Genomic DNA, 18,988 nt, shown 5'->3' with positions numbered 1-18,988 from the left:
AACTGAATTGGTGCTTAAAAAATGGTTTGGGAAATTTTGGTGAAAATTTTAACAATTGCTTCTAAAATAAGAAGCCTTCTAACATCCTAAAAAAATAAAATGACATTTACAAAATTATGCCAACATAAATCAGACATATGGGGAATGTTGATAACTATTTTATGAGGTATTACTATGTCTTAAAAGTAGAGAAAGGAAAATTTAGAAAATTGTGAATTTTTTCAAATTGTTGGTAAATTTTGGATTATTTTATAAATAAAGGTGTAAAATATAGACTCAAATTTACTGCACTAATGAAGTACAATGTGTAATGAGAAAACAATCTCATAATGGCTTGGATAAGTAAAAGCGTTCCAAAGTTATTACCACATAAAGTGACGCATGTCAGATTTGCAAAAATCGGCCTGGGATTTAAGATAAAAAGTGGATCACATGTTATTAAATGAAAGGGTTCATTTACTTTTGCTCTGTGAACTGTGAATGTTTGCTCAATGTGCTCAATACAAACATGAACAGTGCAACCATTTGTGCGTTATTATTTTAGTAGAGCCTCATTTATACGTCAGTGTTTTGGTCAGTGATTTCCATCAGTGATTGTGATTAGAGTTGAGCAGACACCTGGATGTTTAGGTTCAACGGGTTTCGGCCGAACTTCAGAAAAAAGTTCGAGTTTGGGACCCGAACTTGACCTGAACTTGACCCCGAACCCGAACCCCATTGAAGTCAATAGGGACCCGAACTTTTGAGCACTAAAATGGCTGTAAAAATGTGATAGAAAGGGCTAGAGGGCTGCAAATTGCATCAAAATGTGGTTAAGAGCATGGCAAGTGCTCTGCAAACAAATGTGGATAGGGAAATGACTTTAAATAACATAAAATATGTAAAAAATAAAATAAAAATCTTGATCTAGAAGGACGAGGTCCTTATAGAGTAGGAGGTTGAGGAGGCGGTGGATGTGGCGGTGTAGGTGGAAGCGGCGGTGGAGGAGGTAGCCTACACTGCTTTTTGGTTTTAAATTTATTTTTATTTTTTTAAATTAGGGTACACCCCAAAACATTGGGAAATATAACCTGTGATAACCCCCTCCAGTCATGCTAAACACACATTCAGACAACACACTGGCTGCAGGGCAGGCCAGCCCCTCCAAGGCGTAAAGGCCAAGCTCCGGCCATATGCCCAATTTGGAGACCTAGAAGTTGCAGGGGATTACCCCTGTCAGTCAGTTTGTGTAGGCATGTGCATACTTACTGCACCACCATGTTGCACGTCCCCGTGATGTTCACGATCCAATTTGATATATGCTCTATCAACTTTCGATGTTCTTTTATGTGCCTACCATGGTGATCACGGGTGGCGGGGAATCAGGGTTCCAGGCCAGAGAGGGAGCATGAGAAAGAGAGACCACATCCAAGGGAGGATTAATTTTTTCAAATTTAAAATTATAGAGCGGAATTATGGGACAAATTATTAAAGTGTAAAAGTGGGACTACTTTTTAAAGTTTAAGCATTGAATGAAAGGATGTGTCGCGCATCAATTAATGAAGAATTTTTTTAATTTTATTCCCTGTCAACTATGCAGAGCAGGGGTTTCTATCCGGCAAAATGTGAAAAATGTCACCTGACAATGTAATTGATGATTTTTTTAAATTTATGTTCCTGTCACCTATGTCGAGGTGCCCCAGTGACATCCACCATCCATTTGGATATCTTCTCTAGCAACTTTCGATGTTCTTTTCTGAGCCTACCATGTTGATTACGGTTATCGGCGAATCAGGGTTCCACGCCGGAGAGGGAGCGTGAGAAAAAGAGACCAAATTTAAGGGAGATAAATTTATAAAATTTTTGGGGATCGAGCGGAAATGTGGGAAAAGCTATTGAGGCGCAAATGTGGGACAAATTACAGAAGCCCAAATGTGGGCCAAAAGAGTAAAGCGGAAATGTGGGAAAAGCTATTGAGGCGCAAATGTGGGACAAATTACAGAAGCCCAAATGTGGGCCAAAAGAGTAAACTGGAAATGTGGGAAAAGCTATAGAGGCGCAAATGTGGGAGAAATTACGGAAGCCCAAATGTGGGCCAAAAGAGTAAAGCGGAAATATGGGAAAAGTTACTGAGGCGCAAATGTTGGCCAAAAGAGTAAAGCTGAAATGTGGGACAAATTATTGAAGCGCAAATGTGGTACAACTTGTTATAGTTTAAGCATTGAATCAAAGGAGGTGGCGCGCATCAATTAAAGAAGAATTTCAGAAATTTTATTCCCTGTTACCTATGCAGAGCAGGGGTTTATTCACGTCTAAAATTGTATAATGTCAACCCAAGAATGTAACAGAAAAATTACAGAAATGTATTACCTGTCTACTTGGTAGAGCAGGGGTCTATGACAGAAATAAAATGTTTATTGTCACCCGAAAATGTAAAATAAAAATTATTGAAATTTATTAAGCTGTCAACTAGGTAGAGGAGGGGTATATTACACCCAAAAATTTGTGCATTTCACCCAAAAATGTAACAGACTAATTTTTTTATTTTTTTTACCTGTCTACTCGGTAAAGCAGTGGTACATCACACGCACAAATTGGTGAATTTCACCAGAAAATGTAACTGACAAATTGTATTATTTTTTTTTTCCGGTATACTAGGTATAGCAATGATACATCACACCCAAAAATTGGTGACTTTCACCAGAAAATGTAACTGACATTTTTTTTTTAACCTGTCTACTAGGTATAGCAGTGGTACTTCACACCCAAAAATTGGTGAATTTCACCAGAAAATTGTTAGAAATACTTTCTGAAGCTAAACAAAGAACAGGCAGACAGTCTTTCAGGTTTAACTGACCTCTGCTCGGTAACTGCACGAGCACTAACTGAACTTTATTGAACAACTGACAAACAGGAAGTTACACAAACTGTCATCTAGTGACCATGCAATATACTAGGCATATAGCAATGACATACAGTGGTTGTTGCTTATACAATGCAAACCTTGTATGCTAACACCCCCACTCAACAACTACTATCTATGTCAGTCCCATTTCTGATCTAAGATCCTCAAATCTGTTTCTAGCGAGTGGCTTTGTCAGAGCATCAGCAATCATTTTTTCAGACTCACAATACACAAGTACAATCACTTTCTGATCAACTAAGTCATGAATGTAATGATGTCTGACGTCGATGTGCTTAGTTCTTGCACTAATCTTTTCACTTGTTGTAAGCTTAATGCAAGCCTGATTGTCCTCAAATAAGACGGTAGGTTCTGATGTTGCTTCCCCAAGATCCTTGAGTAATTGCTGTAACCACACAATTTCTTGACTGGCATAAGCTGCAGATATGTATTCAGCTTCTGTAGAAGACAATGCCACTGACATCTGTTTCTTGCTGGACCAAGATATAGGACTGTTTCCTAATTTTAATAAGTAACCACTTGTGGATTTGCGTGTGCTGTGGTCACCTGCCCAATCGGAGTCCACATATCCCATGAGGTTTAAGTCACCACTTGCTGACAGTTTCAAACTTAAGTCTTTTGTCTGTTTTAGATATCTCATAACTCTTTTAATTGCATTCCAATCTCTTTGACGTGGTTTATCAACTCGCCTGCATAGAAGAGACATGGCAGCTGCAATATCTGGACGTGTAGTGGTTGCAATGTAAAGAAGTGCCCCCACTGCTTGTCTGTATTGTTCATTAGATGTGAGAAGATCATCTTCTCCTTCTAACTTTGGATAGGCTGTATCCATAGGTGTGCTTGTTCCTTTGGCCTCTGTCATGTGGAATTGCTGAAGAATAGATTCAATTTTTGCACTCTGGTTGAACAGGAAACTTCCATCTTTCTCACGCTGGATGTCAATTCCAAGATAATATGTCACTTCACCTAGGTCTTTAGTTTCAAAGTGCTTATTGAGAATTCCTGTTAACTTTGCAATTTCATCGCTGTTTTTATGAGCAATGATCAGGTCATCCACATAAATTAGCAGGTACATCCATTCAGCGTCTACTTGTTTAGTGTATAGGCACGGATCAGCTTTGCTTCTTGTAAATCCTTAATTTAGTAAAACTTGATTAATCTTCACGTTCCATACTCGAGCTGATTGTTTAAGGCCGTAAAGGGATTTTTCCAACTTGCAGACAAGGTGCTCTTGTCCCTTTTTCACATATCCTTCTGGCTGAGACATGTAAATTTCTTCTTCAATATCACCATTAAGAAAAGCTGTCTTAATATCGTGATGTTTCACAATCATTGTACGCATGGCAGCCACTGTCATAAGTGTTCTGAAAGTACTTTGTTTAGCAACTGGAGCAAAAGTAGCATCATAGTCCTCACCGAACTTCTGTGAGTAACCTTTAGCAACCAGCCTTGCCTTGTACCGACAGACTTTCCCTTCAGAGTTACATTTGGTTTTAAAAACCCATTTACATCCTATGGCATGTTTACCGTGAGGGAGCTCTGAAAGTGTCCATGTCTGGAGATCATTGAGTGATGTCATTTCTTCATCAGCGGCTTTATTCCACATTTGTTTCTCATGCATTGCCAGTTTCTGCATCTCTTTCCATGAACCTGGTTCAGTTTGAACGGCTCTACGAGCTATGTAAGATAGACGTTCAGCTGATATAGTTCATCTCTGATTTTAGCCTTTGCAAGCAAGCAATCCCCTTTTGTGATGATACAACTGTCACCCTGAAATGTGACCACATTGCCTTGGTTAGTGAGTTTCTTTACTGACAAAAGGTTGCTGTCAAGATCTGGCACATACAGAACATTCCTCATATGGATCTTTCTAGTGATATCTGGAGAGATAGGACAGTATAGAAAACCATCTCCTATTCCCACTGATTTCATGAGTTGTCCGTTAGCTGTAGTTATCCTTTCTGTTCTGCTTTCATCAAGCTGAGTGAAGAAATGTCGGTCATTTGTCATGTGGCTTGTAGCACCTGAGTCCACACACCACACTTGCACAGAGGTGACACCATTTTTGGATCCGAATGCATACTCCTTTGTTTCTAGGACATTCTTAGCTTGTTGCCATCCACTTAGTTTTTTTCATTCTAGCTTTCCAGATTCTACAATCTGCCTTTAGGTGTCCTGGCTTTTTGCACACAAGGCATTCCCGCTTTTCTAGCTGAACATTACTGCTTTTATTTTTGTATTTCATCTGTAAAGCAGTCTCTGAACACACACTTGCATTACTCCTGCTTTCTGTTTTGCGCTTGTATTCATCCACAAGCTTGCCTTTAGCATATTCCAGTGTCAGTTCATCATCTGGACGTGCATCCAGTGCTGTGACAAGTGTCTCATAACTTTCAGGAAGTCCACTTAACAATAACGCTGCAACATGGAAATCTTTTATATCTTCTCCAATCCCTCTCAGTCTCTCCACCATTTCTAAGGTCTGTCTTATGTAGTCCTGCATGTCCTGGTCTTTCTGCAGCTTAGTCTGATACAGCTTTCTGATTAAATACAGTTTATTGCTGAGATTAACTCTTTCATGCACTTTTTGTAATCCTTCCCACATGTCTTTAGCAGTTTGACAGTTACATATATGTATGATTTGATCATCGTCTATGCACAGAGAGATTGTGCTCTGGGCTTTCTGATCTCTGTCTAACCACTCTTCTGTGGGCTGTACAGGTCTGGGTTCATTTATACATTTCCACGTGCCTTCTCTTATAAGCAGCATTTTCATCTTAAATTTCCAGGATTGGTAGTTCTGATTTGTCAGATTTGCGATGGAAAACTTTACTGAGGGGATGGTGGCAGCCATTTCTGCTGTTTGCCTTTCTGTTGATGTCTCCTGCACTCAATTGCTTTAGCTCACTGTATCTGGTTTTATCCAGAGGTAATCTGTGTTATATACAGGGCTTCTGTAGCATGTCCTGGGCCCATAACCTGTTAGAAATACTTTCTGAAGCTAAACAAAGAACAGGCAGACAGTCTTTCAGGTTTAACTGACCTCTGCTCGGTAACTGCACGAGCACTAACTGAACTTTATTGAACAACTGACAAACAGGAAGTTACACAAACTGTCATCTAGTGACCATACAATATACTAGGCATATAGCAATGACATACAGTGGTTGTTGCTTATACAATACAAACCTTGTATGCTAACAAAAATGTAACTGACAATTTGTATATTTTTTTAACCTGTCTACTAGGTAAAGCAGTGGTACTTCACACGCAAAAATTGGTGAATTTCAACAGAAAATGTAACTGACAAAGTAGTGAAATGACATAAAAAAAAATACGTACAAATAAAAAAAAAAATTTGATTTATAAGGTGGAGTTCCATATGGAGTAGGAGTTTGAGGAGGCGGTGGACGTAGCGGTGTAGGTGGAAGTGGCGGTGGATGAGGACGAGGTAGCCAACACAGGTTTTTGGTTTTAATTTTATTTTCTTAAATTAGGGTACACACCAAAAGAGTGTGAAATATCCAAAATACAAGAATGAGCAATTGCGCTGCAGTATAACAATGGCTGGTTAGTGCCGGTATACATGTCTATTCTGCACAAGGTGCGAACAAGTCCTGTGGGATCCATGCCTGGTTAATTTTAATGAACGTGAGCTTGTCCACATTGGCTGTGGACAGGCGGCTGCGCTTGTCTGTGATGACGCCCCCTGTCGTGCTAAACACACGTTCAGATAATACACTGGCTGCAGGGCAGGCCAGCACCTCCAAGGCATAAAGGGCCAGCTCAGGCCATGTGTCCAATTTGGAGATCCAGAAGTTGAAGGGGGCAGACCAGTCATTCAGTACGTGTAGGCGTGTGCAAACATACTGATCCACCATGTTGGTGAAATGCTGCCTCTTGCTAAGACATTCCATATCAGCTGGTGGTGCTGGTTGTTGTGGCGTGCTGACAAAGCTTTTCCACATTTCGGCCACCCAGCTGCGTGGCCACCCAGTAATCAGAATGTGGGCAACTCGGCGGTTGTTGCGGAGACACTTCAGCATGTAATCGCTCATGTGTGCCAGGCTTCCCAGAGGCAACGAAAAGCTGTTCTCTGTGGGAGGTGTATCGTCTGTGTCCTTTGTATCCCCCCAGCCACGCACCAGTGATGGCCATGAGCTGGTCTGGGTGCCACCCTGCTGTAAACATGGTTCCTCCTCCTCCATCTCCTCCTCCTCATCCTCCAACTCGTCATCCTCCAGAACTGTGCCCTGGCTGGACAATTGTGTTCCTGGCATTTGTGGGTGTAGGAAACCACCCTCTGAGCCACTTGGGAATGACTGGCCTACAAAATGATCCCTCTTCCACCTTCTCCTCCTGTGCCACATCCTCATCCGTTTTTTCAAGGAGGCATAGGAGTGGGATAGTTATGCTGAGAACGGCGTTATCGGCACTGGCCATGTTGGTGGAGTACTCGAAACAGCACAACAAGGAACACAGGTCTCGCATGGAGGCCCAGTCATTGGTGGTGAAGTGGTGCTGTTCCGCCGAGCGACTCACCCGTGCGTGCTGCAGCTGAAACTCCACTATCGCCTGCTGCTGCTCGCACAGTCTGGCCAGCATGTGCAAGGTGGAGTTCCACCTTGTGGGCACATCGCATATGAGGCGGTGAGTGGGAAGGCCGAAGTTACGCTGCAGTGCTGATAGGCGAGCAGCAGCAGGGTGAGAACGCCGAAAGCGCGCACAGACGGCCCGCACTTTATGCAGCAGCTCTGACGTATAGGGGTAATTTTTAAGGAATCTCTGCACCACCAAATTCAGCACATGCGCCAGGCAAGGGATGTGCGTCAAACCGGCTAGTCCCAGAGCTGCTACAAGATTTCGCACATTATCGCACACCACCAGGCCGGGCTTGAGGCTGACTGGCACAAACCATTAATCGGTCTGTTGTTCAAGGCCCGTCCACAGCTCCTGTGCGGTGTGGGGTTTGTCCCCCAAACAGATAAGTTTTAAAACTGCCTGCTGTCGTTTACCCCTGGCTGTGCTGAAGTTGGTGGTGAAGGTGTTATGCTGACCGGATGAGGAGCTGGTAGAGGATGAGGAAGCAGAGTAGGAGGAGGAAGCAACAGGAGGCAAACTGAAGCACCCTGCAATCCTCGTGGTGGAAGGACATGCGCCAAACTGCTATCCGCCTCAGGCTTAGCCGCCACTGCATTTACCCAGTGTGCTGTTATGAAGATATAACGGCCCTGACCGTGCTTACTGGTCCACGCATCCGTAGTGAGGTGCACCTTGCCACAGATGGTGTTGCGCAGTGCACACCTGATTTTGTCCCCTACTTGGTTGTGAAGGGAAGGGATGGCTCGCCTGGAAAAGTAGTGGCTGCTGGGCAAGACGTACTGTGGGACAGCCACCGCCATAAGGCCTTTAAAACTATCCGTCTCCACCAGACGGAATGACAGCATTTCAAAGGCCAGTAATTTAGAAATGCTGGCATTCAGGGTTAAGGATCGCTGGTGGGTAGGGGGGTACTTCCTCTTCCTCTCCAGCGTTTGGGAGATGGAGAACTGAACGCTTCCGTGGGACATTGTGGAGATGCTTGGTGAACCAGGTGTTGGTGTTACTGGCAGATCCTCTGTTTGCGGGGTGGCACTGTCACTCCAGAGGTGGATGAAGAGGCTGAGACTGCAGCAGAAGAGGAAACAGGAGGAGCCAGAGACCTTTCTTGGTTTTTAAGGTGTCTACTCCACTGCAGCTCGTGCTTTGCACTTAAATGCCTGGTCATGCAGGTTGTGCTCAGGTTGAGAACGTTTATGCCTCGCTTCAGGCTCTGATTGCACAGCGTGCAAAGCACTCGTGTCTTGATGTCAGCACATTGTCTGAAGAACTGCCACGCCAGGGAACTCCTTGGAGCTGGCTTTGGTGTGTTAGGTCCCTTGCTTTGGTGGGCAGTCGGAGGCGTACTGTCTAGAGGACGGCCGCTCCGCTTTTGCACCCTGCTCCCTCTTCTGCTGTGCTGGTGGCTCTGTGCGACCACCGCCTCTTTCTCCGAACTACATAGGTCACTCGCATGACCTTGATTCCATGTAGGGGTCGAGGACCTCATCGTACTCCACATCATCTTCCACCCAGTCTTCAACCCTGCCCTCCTTGTCGGTCTGCACTCTTTCGAAAGCCCCAGCAGTTGGCACCTGTGTTTCATCATCATCCGAGACGTGCTGCGATGCTCCTCCCATGCACTCATCTTGAAAGATAAGTGGTTGGGCATCGGTGCACTCAATCTCTTCCACTTCTGGGGCAGGGCTAGGTGGATGGTCCTTGGAAACCCTGCTAGCAGAGTCATCAAAAAGCAGAAGAGACTGCTGCATGACTTGGGGCTCAGACTGCTTGGCTGATTTGCAAGGGGGTGAGGTGAAAGACTGATGGACATCGGCTGCAGGTGCCAACTGTGGTCTTTCAGCAGGAGACTGGGTGGGAGACAATGTGAAGCAACTGGAGCCACTGTCAGCAACCCAATCTACTATCGCCTGTACTTGTTCAGGCCTCACCATTCGTAGAGCCGCATTAGGCCTGACCAAATACCACTGCAGGTTCTGTTGCCTACTCGCACCTGAGGAAGGGGTTTCACTTGTGCGTGTTGCTGGCACAGATCGACCACGTCCTCTCCCTGCAACAGGAGCTCCACCAGCATCACCACGACCTGTGCCATGTCCCTTATTTGACGCTCTCCTCATCTCCTCATATAACTGAATATAACCCCTGTATATAAAGGGTGGATCTCACACGCCCTCACCCAGAATAGGCCTAAATTAAAGATTTGTGCCCAAAATGGCTGTATTTCAAATAACTGAATATAACCCCTGTCTATGACAGCAGTATATAACCCTGGAATTTCAAACGTCTTGATGCTGCAAGGTCGCAACAATTGTTTATTTTGCCCAAAAAAGGGTGTTTTATTAATATAATAATTTAAGCCCTGTATATACAGGGTGTATCTCACACGCCCTGAACCAAACAAGGCCGCAATTAAAGATTTGTGCCCAAAATGGCTGTATTTTCCAGAATGAGGTGATTAGAGGGCATGACCGCATGATATTACTTATGGATCTATAAAGATACGTCAAATAGTTAATATATGTAATGTATATGACCTGTGATATCAACTTTGTATACTACTATATATGGCCAAATGGTCATTGTTTGTTTTGAAAAACTCTGAAAATAAAGAATTTACTAAATGGCTGTATTTCAATTAAACTGAATATAACCCCTGTATATAAAGAATGTATCTCACACGCCCTGATCCAAAATAGGCCTCAAATAAAGATTTGTGCACAAAATGGCGGTATAAAGGGTGTATCTCACAATGACATATGCAGCAAAGGCTGCCAAATAAACTTTTTTTTGCCCTAACGGGTGTTTGTTTAGTAGCTGAATATGACAGCAGTATATAACCCTTGAATTATACACGTGCTGATGCTACAAAGGCTGTAAAATTGTGTATTTTGGGAAAAAAGTGTGTTTTTTTAAAACCCCAGGAAACTATGGCTGTATTTCTAGCTTAAATTGCACACTGACTAATCCAGATGTTGTATATTGCCAAAAAGTGTGCTTTTTTACTAACAGAATATGAAAGCTGTATATATTAAACTTGAATTTCACACTTGCTGTAAAATAGTGGATTTTGGCAAAAAAAAAGTGTGCTTTTAAAAACCCAGAAAATAATGGCTGTATTTCTAGCCTAAATTGCACACTGACTAATCCAGATGTTGTATATTGCCAAAAAAGTGTGTTTTTTTACTAACAGAATATGAAGCTGTATATAACGTTTGAATCTCACACGTCCAGATGCAGCTAGGGATGTAAAATAATGTATTTTGCACAAAAAGGGTGCACACTGACTAATCCTGCAAATGCACCAGATGTTGTATATTGCCAAAAAAGGGTGATTTTTTACAACCAGATTATTAGTGCAGTTTTTCTAGCTTGGATTAGAATGTCCCAAAAGCTCAGATGCAGTGCTGGTGCACTGAGCTTGCATAAAATGGCCGCCGCTGCCCACCTAACTAACAGACGGATAAAACTTGTTGTTTTTTTTTTTTTGTCAATGGGCTCAGGGCAGGGTAAAAAGATTGTGCCCTGCACCCACACAACTAATTGTATGTAGATCACTGAGTTAGATTCTCTCCCTGAAATCACCAGTCCAGCAGAATCCTCTCCCTACACTAGTAACAGCAGAGTGATGTGCAGCGCTACGTGACTCAAGCTTATATAGAGGCTGGGTCACATGCTGCACTGGCCAATCACAGCCATGCCATTAGTAGGCATGGCTGTGATGGTTTCTAAGGTCAGACAGTGAAACGCTTGTTGATTGGCTGCTCTGCAGCCTTTCAAAAAGCGCCAAGAAAGCGCCAAACACCGAACCCGAACTTTTACTGAAATGTTCGGGTCGAGTCCGGGGTCCAAAAATAATAAAGTTCGGTACGAACCCAAACTTTACAGTTCGGGTTCGCTCAACCCTAATTGTGATCCAAAACCAGAATTGGAGCCTCCACAGACATAAGGTATAAGGGAAAGATCTGCACCTGTTCTTTGTTTAGAGCTGCATCTGATTTTGGCTCAAAATCACTGATGGAAATCACTGATCAAACACTGATGTGGAAACGAGGCATTAGATGTATAAAATTGCACGATTTAGATCAATCAGACCACATTTTATTAGTATCGGCACAGGGAAAAAAAAAAAAACGAAAAAAAAACCCATAACTGCACACAAGTGTAGACACTACATTACTTTTTACCATGTTTGTTGTATACACAAAAAATGTATCTTTTTTTTTATTTTTATAATTCTCCTTTGCTATGCCCTTTCCCCCGATTTATGGGAAATACCTCTGAGCTCTGAACATGCATCTTGACAAGCAGCCGTGTCAGAGAACAACCCCTTTCATTTAATGTTAGTATGTCATATTTTACATAGATAATAAGACTTTAAACTGTCTCTATAGAAATAAAAATAAAAATAATAATAATAACTTCAATATGCTAAAGATATTACTTTACATCAAAAAGTAAAAAGAATATTATGATTGTAAGAAAATAAAAAAAAATCTATAGGATTTATACAAAATAGAACCATTTTTTATGCGATGATTTCTTTCTGGATAATATCACTATAGCTTTCAATCCCTGAATTATCTCTGTGTACCTGGCTGATAAAAGCTCATTCTAATGCTAAGCGGGTAATATTCTGGCTAAGTGATTGTGCAATTAACAGATTTATGACTACTATAACAGAGCTTGTGAGTGCCAAGGAGGGTTGTATTCTAGCTGCTGAATATTTAAATGAATTTTAATAAGACTGAGCAAGCCACCCCTGCAATTTGGAGCCAAAATCATTCACTGACTTGGCAGTGATAAGGTTAATTCCTCTGTCTCTGACACCTAGATTTGTCTGGATTCTATTTTTCTGGAATCTATCGAAAGTCTAACAAATGCTCCAGCAACTTCTATTACATAGATGATTACCTTCAGTTGTTTTCCTTACGCTAAGCCACTCTCCTCCATCACCAGGCGCTTTCTCGGCTAATCTTGCTGTTCCAAAGCGAAGTAAATTTTCCTTAAAGGTCATGTGATCCTCCATCTACAGTTCACATTCATTGTATTTTCAGTCGCTCTCAAATGATACATTTGGAAGACTTTGTGATCCCTGACAATGGAGTTATCGTGGCAACATCTCTTGAAGAATAATTGTATTTTGAAGCATTATTTTTGATATAAATCTGTCATGTTATAACACAAAATTGAACCTCTTATATTCTGCCTCAGTACAACTTTTTGTGCCTTTTAGAGAATAATAGGACTCTGCATTTCTCGATTTTTTTATATTTTCAAGTCACATCTGAAACAGTTTGGAGAAATGCAGATTTACTCAAGTCAAAATAATGGAGTGAAAAATTAGCGAATTTTTGCACAATCGCTAAAACTGCACAAAAATGTACGACTTTTATTGGCTCTGCGCTATGCTCGCCAGTTTTCCAAAAGTGGGTGTGTTTTCTTATGTAAATAAATCTCTAGACAGATTGACTATTGTGACAATTTAAAAAGTCGCAAAAAATTGTGCAATTTCACTCCAGTGAGGACCATGCTTATATTATGCGACTTTTTAATAGAACATGCGACTTTTTTGTAAAGACGTGCGACTTTTGTAAAGCTGCTTACTGAAGGATAAACTGCTACCGTCAAACCACATTTATCACAGTATTAAAGGACCATTAATAAATCTGACTTAGCCAAAAGTGACTTTGGACATATGTAAAAGTTGAGTAAGATGTAAGTGTAATGATAAATCTGGCCCATTATCTTTTTAGCAACTGACTATTAGAGATGGCCTTGCGGTTCGCCCCTGCGGTCGTTTCGCAGCGAACTTTGCTCGTTCGCCGAACAGGCAAAAATATGGTGATGTCCACCGGCACCATATTCTTTTGCATTGTGCTGAACTTTGACCCATGACACATCCATCAGGTGGGACTGGACAGCCAATTGAGACGTTTCAGCACATGGACACACATGCTACCCTATAAATAAACCCAATCTGGCCACCATTTTATATTCAGTCTTTTGCCAGTATAGGGAGAGGTTGCTATGTGGAGCAGGGGCAGACTGTTATAGACACCAAACGCTAGCTAATAGGGCCATAAAAGTCCTTTTAAGGACTGGTATAGGTGTGCTATCGATAGGTGTGACTTACTGAGGGGTGTGATATACTTATAATATACTTTCTAACATAGGAAGTATATTATAGTGCATTTGTATTGTGCAGCAGTTGTGTGCAGTTCTGTTGCGATACTGAAGCTATACAGAGGGAAAAACGCTATTGGAACAACTAATTGCCACTGGTTTGATATACCAGTTGCCCCCCAAAAAAACTGATTGAGGCAGGGGTGTGATATACCAATAATATACTTTTTATAGAGTGCCTTTGGGTAGTGCAGCATTTGTTTGCGGCTTTGCTGCTATATAATTGATATCCAATGACCGTGTAATCTACCTCCAGCCACATACTTACTTGTTCTTTTCTGTATGGTTAATGCCTAATAGTTGGGGCCTCGGAGGAATTCAACACCAGTGACGACCAAGTGTTATCGAATTTCAACTATAATCATTAGGGTTTTTTTCAAGAGGGGGGATTTCGTTAGCCATGTTTTTAATCCAATTTTATATTTTTAGTTCTTTTAAACATATGTATGTGACCTGTATTTGTACTGGCCTGCAGTAAAATTGATATCTATTGACCGTGTAGTATACCTCTAGCCACCTAATCACTTGATTTTTTCTGTCCGGTGAATGCTTAATGTTTGGGGCCTGTAGTTCAGTCGCCTACAGTAAAAATTTTATCCATTTACCACATAATGTACCTCGAGCCACATAATCAGAATTTCTTTTATGTCAAGTGAATGCCAAATTTTTAAGGCCCGTACTCCTGTGGCTTAAAATAAAAAATTTCTAGGCTCCAACAGGGCACATTTCAGAGAATTTCCCTTTAAGAAGCATAAAAATGTCCCCTGATTAAGATACATATTTTTTGTTGGAATTTTTGTCATTGATCCCCCTCTAGTATGTCACTGTCCATGTTTACACTTCTACTAAGTATTTGGTGGCTGAAATATGAGCTGAAGGTTTTTCAGGTTCGCCTGCCATTAAAGTAAATGGGGCCCGCCGCAAACTTGTGGTTCGCGAACATTTGATCGCGTTTGCTCAATAGCGTTCGCAAACCCTCCCGGACGATGTTCGTCCATCACTACTGCTGAGATACTGCAGCTATACAGAGAGACAAAAGATATTGGAAAAACTATTTGCAACTGGTGTGATATACCAGTTGCCCCCCAAAAAAACTGATTGAGGCAGGAGTGTGATATACCTATAATATATTTTCTATATAGTGCATTTGTATTGTGCAGCATTTGTGTGCGGTTCTGCTGAGATAATGCAGCTATACAGAGGGATAAATGCTATTGGAACAACTAAATGCAACTGGTGTGATGTACCAGTTGCCCCCCAAAAAAACTGATTAAGGGGTTTTATGGGAAATACTCACTAAGGGGTTCTATATACCTGCTTCCACAAATGCTGGTCTTCTATAGTGACTTTGTCACAGGATCATTTTGAAAATGACAGGCAGAGAAAGAGGCAGGCCATTCCGCCGGGGTGGTAGGGGTCGGGAAGGTGCACCAGGCCAGAGCCTAAGTGGGAAGTTGGATAAGGTGCGTGCGATTACTCAGCCTTCCGCTTCTGAACCCTCCTCATCCTCTCTATCAGCACCTTCCTCACTCTTTGCTGTGTGCACCCCAAAAGACACCACCACCACCACCACCAACACCACCATAGCCCCTCCACTCGAGTCACAGGAATTATTTTCTCATCCATTCCCAGCCCTTACTGATGCGCAGCCATTCTTGGCATCGGAGCTATATGGCCATCTTCAGTGGCAAGTGAATGTATCTCTGGCACACAGTGTCGGTGCCAAGATACATCTGACCACAGACACGTGGTCTATTAAACACGGGCAAGGAAGGTACATAACTTTCACTGCCCACTGGGTTAACCTTCTGATGGCTTCTAACCTTCTGTCAAGCATGCAATCCATGGAACCCGTATGGATCTGGTGTTACTGCCACGGATTGCATGCAGGCCTGCCTCTTATTCTCCTCCTCCTACTCCATCCTCCTTCTCCTCCTCAGCTGACTCCTCCTTTTTCACTGCTATCGCCTTTTCCTCTGCATCGCCCAAGCTCCCCAGAACCTATTCGACGTGCCAGGTGAGACATTACCATGCTGTCCAGCGGCTGTTGTGCCTAGAACACAAGAGCCACACCGATCCTGCACTGCTTTCAGCTCTGTGGTCAATGGCCGATCAGAGGCTAAGCCCGCTCAATTTTACAGTTGGTAAAGTGGTGTGTGACAAAGGGTGCCAATCTGCTGAGCGCGCTGAAGCAGTGCAAAATTACACACGTGCTGTGCATGGCACATGTTCTGAACTTAGTCGTGCAGCGTTTCGTTGCCGAATACCCCGGGGTCCAGGACGTCTTGCGGCAAACCAGGAAAATCTCTGGACATTTTAGAAGATCTTACAAGGCCATGGCTCGCCTTGCTGACATTCAGCGGCGACACAATTTGTCCGTTAGATTTGTGACTGCCCTACGCGCTGGAACTCTACTTTGTATATGCTTGATAGGCCGCTCCAGCAAAAATGTGCCGTTAATGACTACTTGTACGACCTCTGCGGCAGGACAGGTTCTGGGGAGCACCAGTGGCTGCTCATGTGTGACACATGCAGACTTCTGCGGCCATTTGATGAGATCACCAAACTGGTCAGTCGCAGCCAGGGCACCATCATTGACATTGTACCTTATGCTTTCTTTCTGGAGCGTGCATTGCATCGTGTCATTGATCAAGCCGTTGAGGAGCAGGAAGATGAGGAAGTCACAATGCTGAATAAATTCCCGGGGGGGCTACTCCATCTGAGACAAGTCAGCAGGAGTTTGAAGAGAAGTCAGAGGAGGATAGTTTCTGGTGGAGGAGCAAGAAGAGCAGACTTTAAACTTTTCTGCGATCCCTGGTGTTGTCCGTGGATGGGGGGAGGAGACCGAGGACGACATTCTCCTGGGCAATGAGCAGGGGCCAGGGCGCTCCACCGCTTCCAATTTAGTGCAAATGGGGGCCTTCATTCTCCAGTGTTTGAAGAGGGACCCCTGTATCAAAAGCATAAAGGGCAAGGACCAGTACTGAGTGGCAACGTACTTAGACCCCGGTACAAACATAAAATGGCGGACATGATACTAGCATCACAGAGGACTGTCAGAATTCAGCATTTCCAGGCCTTGCGTCGAGAGATGCTGCATTCTGCTGTTGCGGGCGCTGGCAGAGGAATTTCCACCCACAGAGAAACAGTTGTGAGTACCAATCCTACAGCGCATGCAAGAAGAGGGCGGTTTGAAGATGTGTTGGTCACTTCGGATATGAGATCATTCTTGCAAGCAACCCATTGACAGCCGCCCTCCAGATCCAGCCTCAGGGAATGCCTAGACCGACAGGTGTCCGACTACATTAGGTTAATGGTCAATGTTGGCGCTCTAATAAGCTAGGAACCCCTGGACTACTGGGTGTGCAGGCTTGACCTGTGGCCAGAGCTGGCACAATTTTCCATGGAACTCTTGCCTTGCCCCTCATCGAGTGTCGTGTTCGAAACGACGTTCAGCGCAGCAGGGGGGATCGTGACCGATAAGTGCACTCGCCTAACTCAAAAATGAATGAGGCATGGATCTCGGAGGAATTCAACACCTGTGACGACCACGTTTAATTTAATTTTCTCATGCCAGCCCACACATATCCACCACGACCCAGAAGAAATAATGGTCCCTGTCTTATGTAAATACTGCAGAATTAAAAGTCTTTTCTGTCCGGTGAATGCCTAATGTTTGGGAACTCGGAGGAATTCAACTCCTGTGACGACCATGTGTTATCGAATTTCAACTATTATCATTTGAGGTTTTTTCAAGAGGGGGGATTTTGTTAGCCATGATTTAATCCAATTTTATATTTTTTGTTCTTTTAAACATATGTATTTGACATGTATTTGTACTGGCCTGCAGTAAAATTGATATCCAATGACCGTCTAATATACCTCTATCCACATAATCACCTGATGTTTTTTGTCCGGTGAATGAATAATTTTTGGGGCCTGTAGTTCACTGACCTGCAGTAAAATTGATATCCATTGGCCGTCTAATATACCTTCAGCCACATAATCACTTGAACTTTTATGTATGATGAATGCATAATTTTTTGGGGCCTGTAATCTAACTGGCCTGCAGTAAAATTGATACCCATTGACCGTTTAATATACCTCCATCGACATAATCACTTGATCTTTTCTTTACAGTGAATGCCTAATTGTTGGGGCCTGTAATCTAACTGGCCAACAGTAAAATTGTTATACGGTGACCGCCTAATGTACCTCCAGCCACATTACCAATTGTTCTTTTCTGTACGGTGAATTAATTTTTTTGGGGGCCTGTAGTCCATGTCCTGCAGTAAAATTGATATCCATTTACCGTCTAATATACCTCCAGCCACATAATCACTTGATCTTTTCTTCACGGTGAATGCCTAATTTTTGGGGCCTCTGAGGAATTCAACACTTGTGATGACCACGTGTTATCGAATTTAACCTATTATCATTTGGGATTTAAGAGGGGGGATTTCGTTAGCCATGTTTTTAATCAAATTTGATATTTTTTGTTCTTTTAAACATATATATTTGACATTTATTTGTACTGGCCTTAAATTAAATTGATTATCAATGACTGTCTAATATACCTTCAGCCACATAATCACTTGTTCTTTTCTGTACATTGAATGAATAATTTTTGGGGCATATAGTCCACTGGCCTGAAGTAAAATTGTTATCCAATGACCGTCTAATATACCTCCAGCCACATAATCACTTGATGTTTTCTGTCCGGTGAATGCCTAATGTTTGGGGCCTGTACTCCCGTGGCCTAAAATAAAAATTTTCTGGCCTCCAGCAGGCCACATTTTTTGACAGTTTCCCTTTAACCACCTCCGGACCGCCTAACGCAGATTCGCGTTCCGGAGGTGGCAGCGCTGCACACAATCACGCATATACGCGTCATCTCGCGAGACGCGAGATTTCGCTCAAAGCCGGCCCGCGCATGCGCATCGTGGGCCGGCAAAATTAAAAGAACAAGTTCGTCACCAGCCTGCCAGCAACGATCATTGGCTGGCAGGCTGGCGATTTTCAAAAAATCCAATCACAAGTCATATAACAGATCATATTAGTAAATATGATCTGTTATATGGCTTGTCTGCTCCTCTGCTGGTCCTTTTCGTCGGTTGGATCCAGCAGAGGAGCAGACTGAACTGTGAGTACACCAAACACTACACCTTAGCCCCAGATCACCCCCCTGCACCCCAATTAACCCTTTGATCACCCCTTTGATCGCCCCTGTCAATCACTAGTGAAAGGAAAAAAAGTGATCAGTGTAAACTGTCACTTTTTTTTTTTTCACTAGTATTGGCTGTT

The sequence above is a fragment of the Bufo bufo genome, chromosome 4 (assembly GCF_905171765.1).
Source record: "Bufo bufo chromosome 4, aBufBuf1.1, whole genome shotgun sequence".
NCBI lineage: Eukaryota > Metazoa > Chordata > Amphibia > Anura > Bufonidae > Bufo > Bufo bufo.
This window is presented reverse-complemented; position numbering follows the sequence as displayed.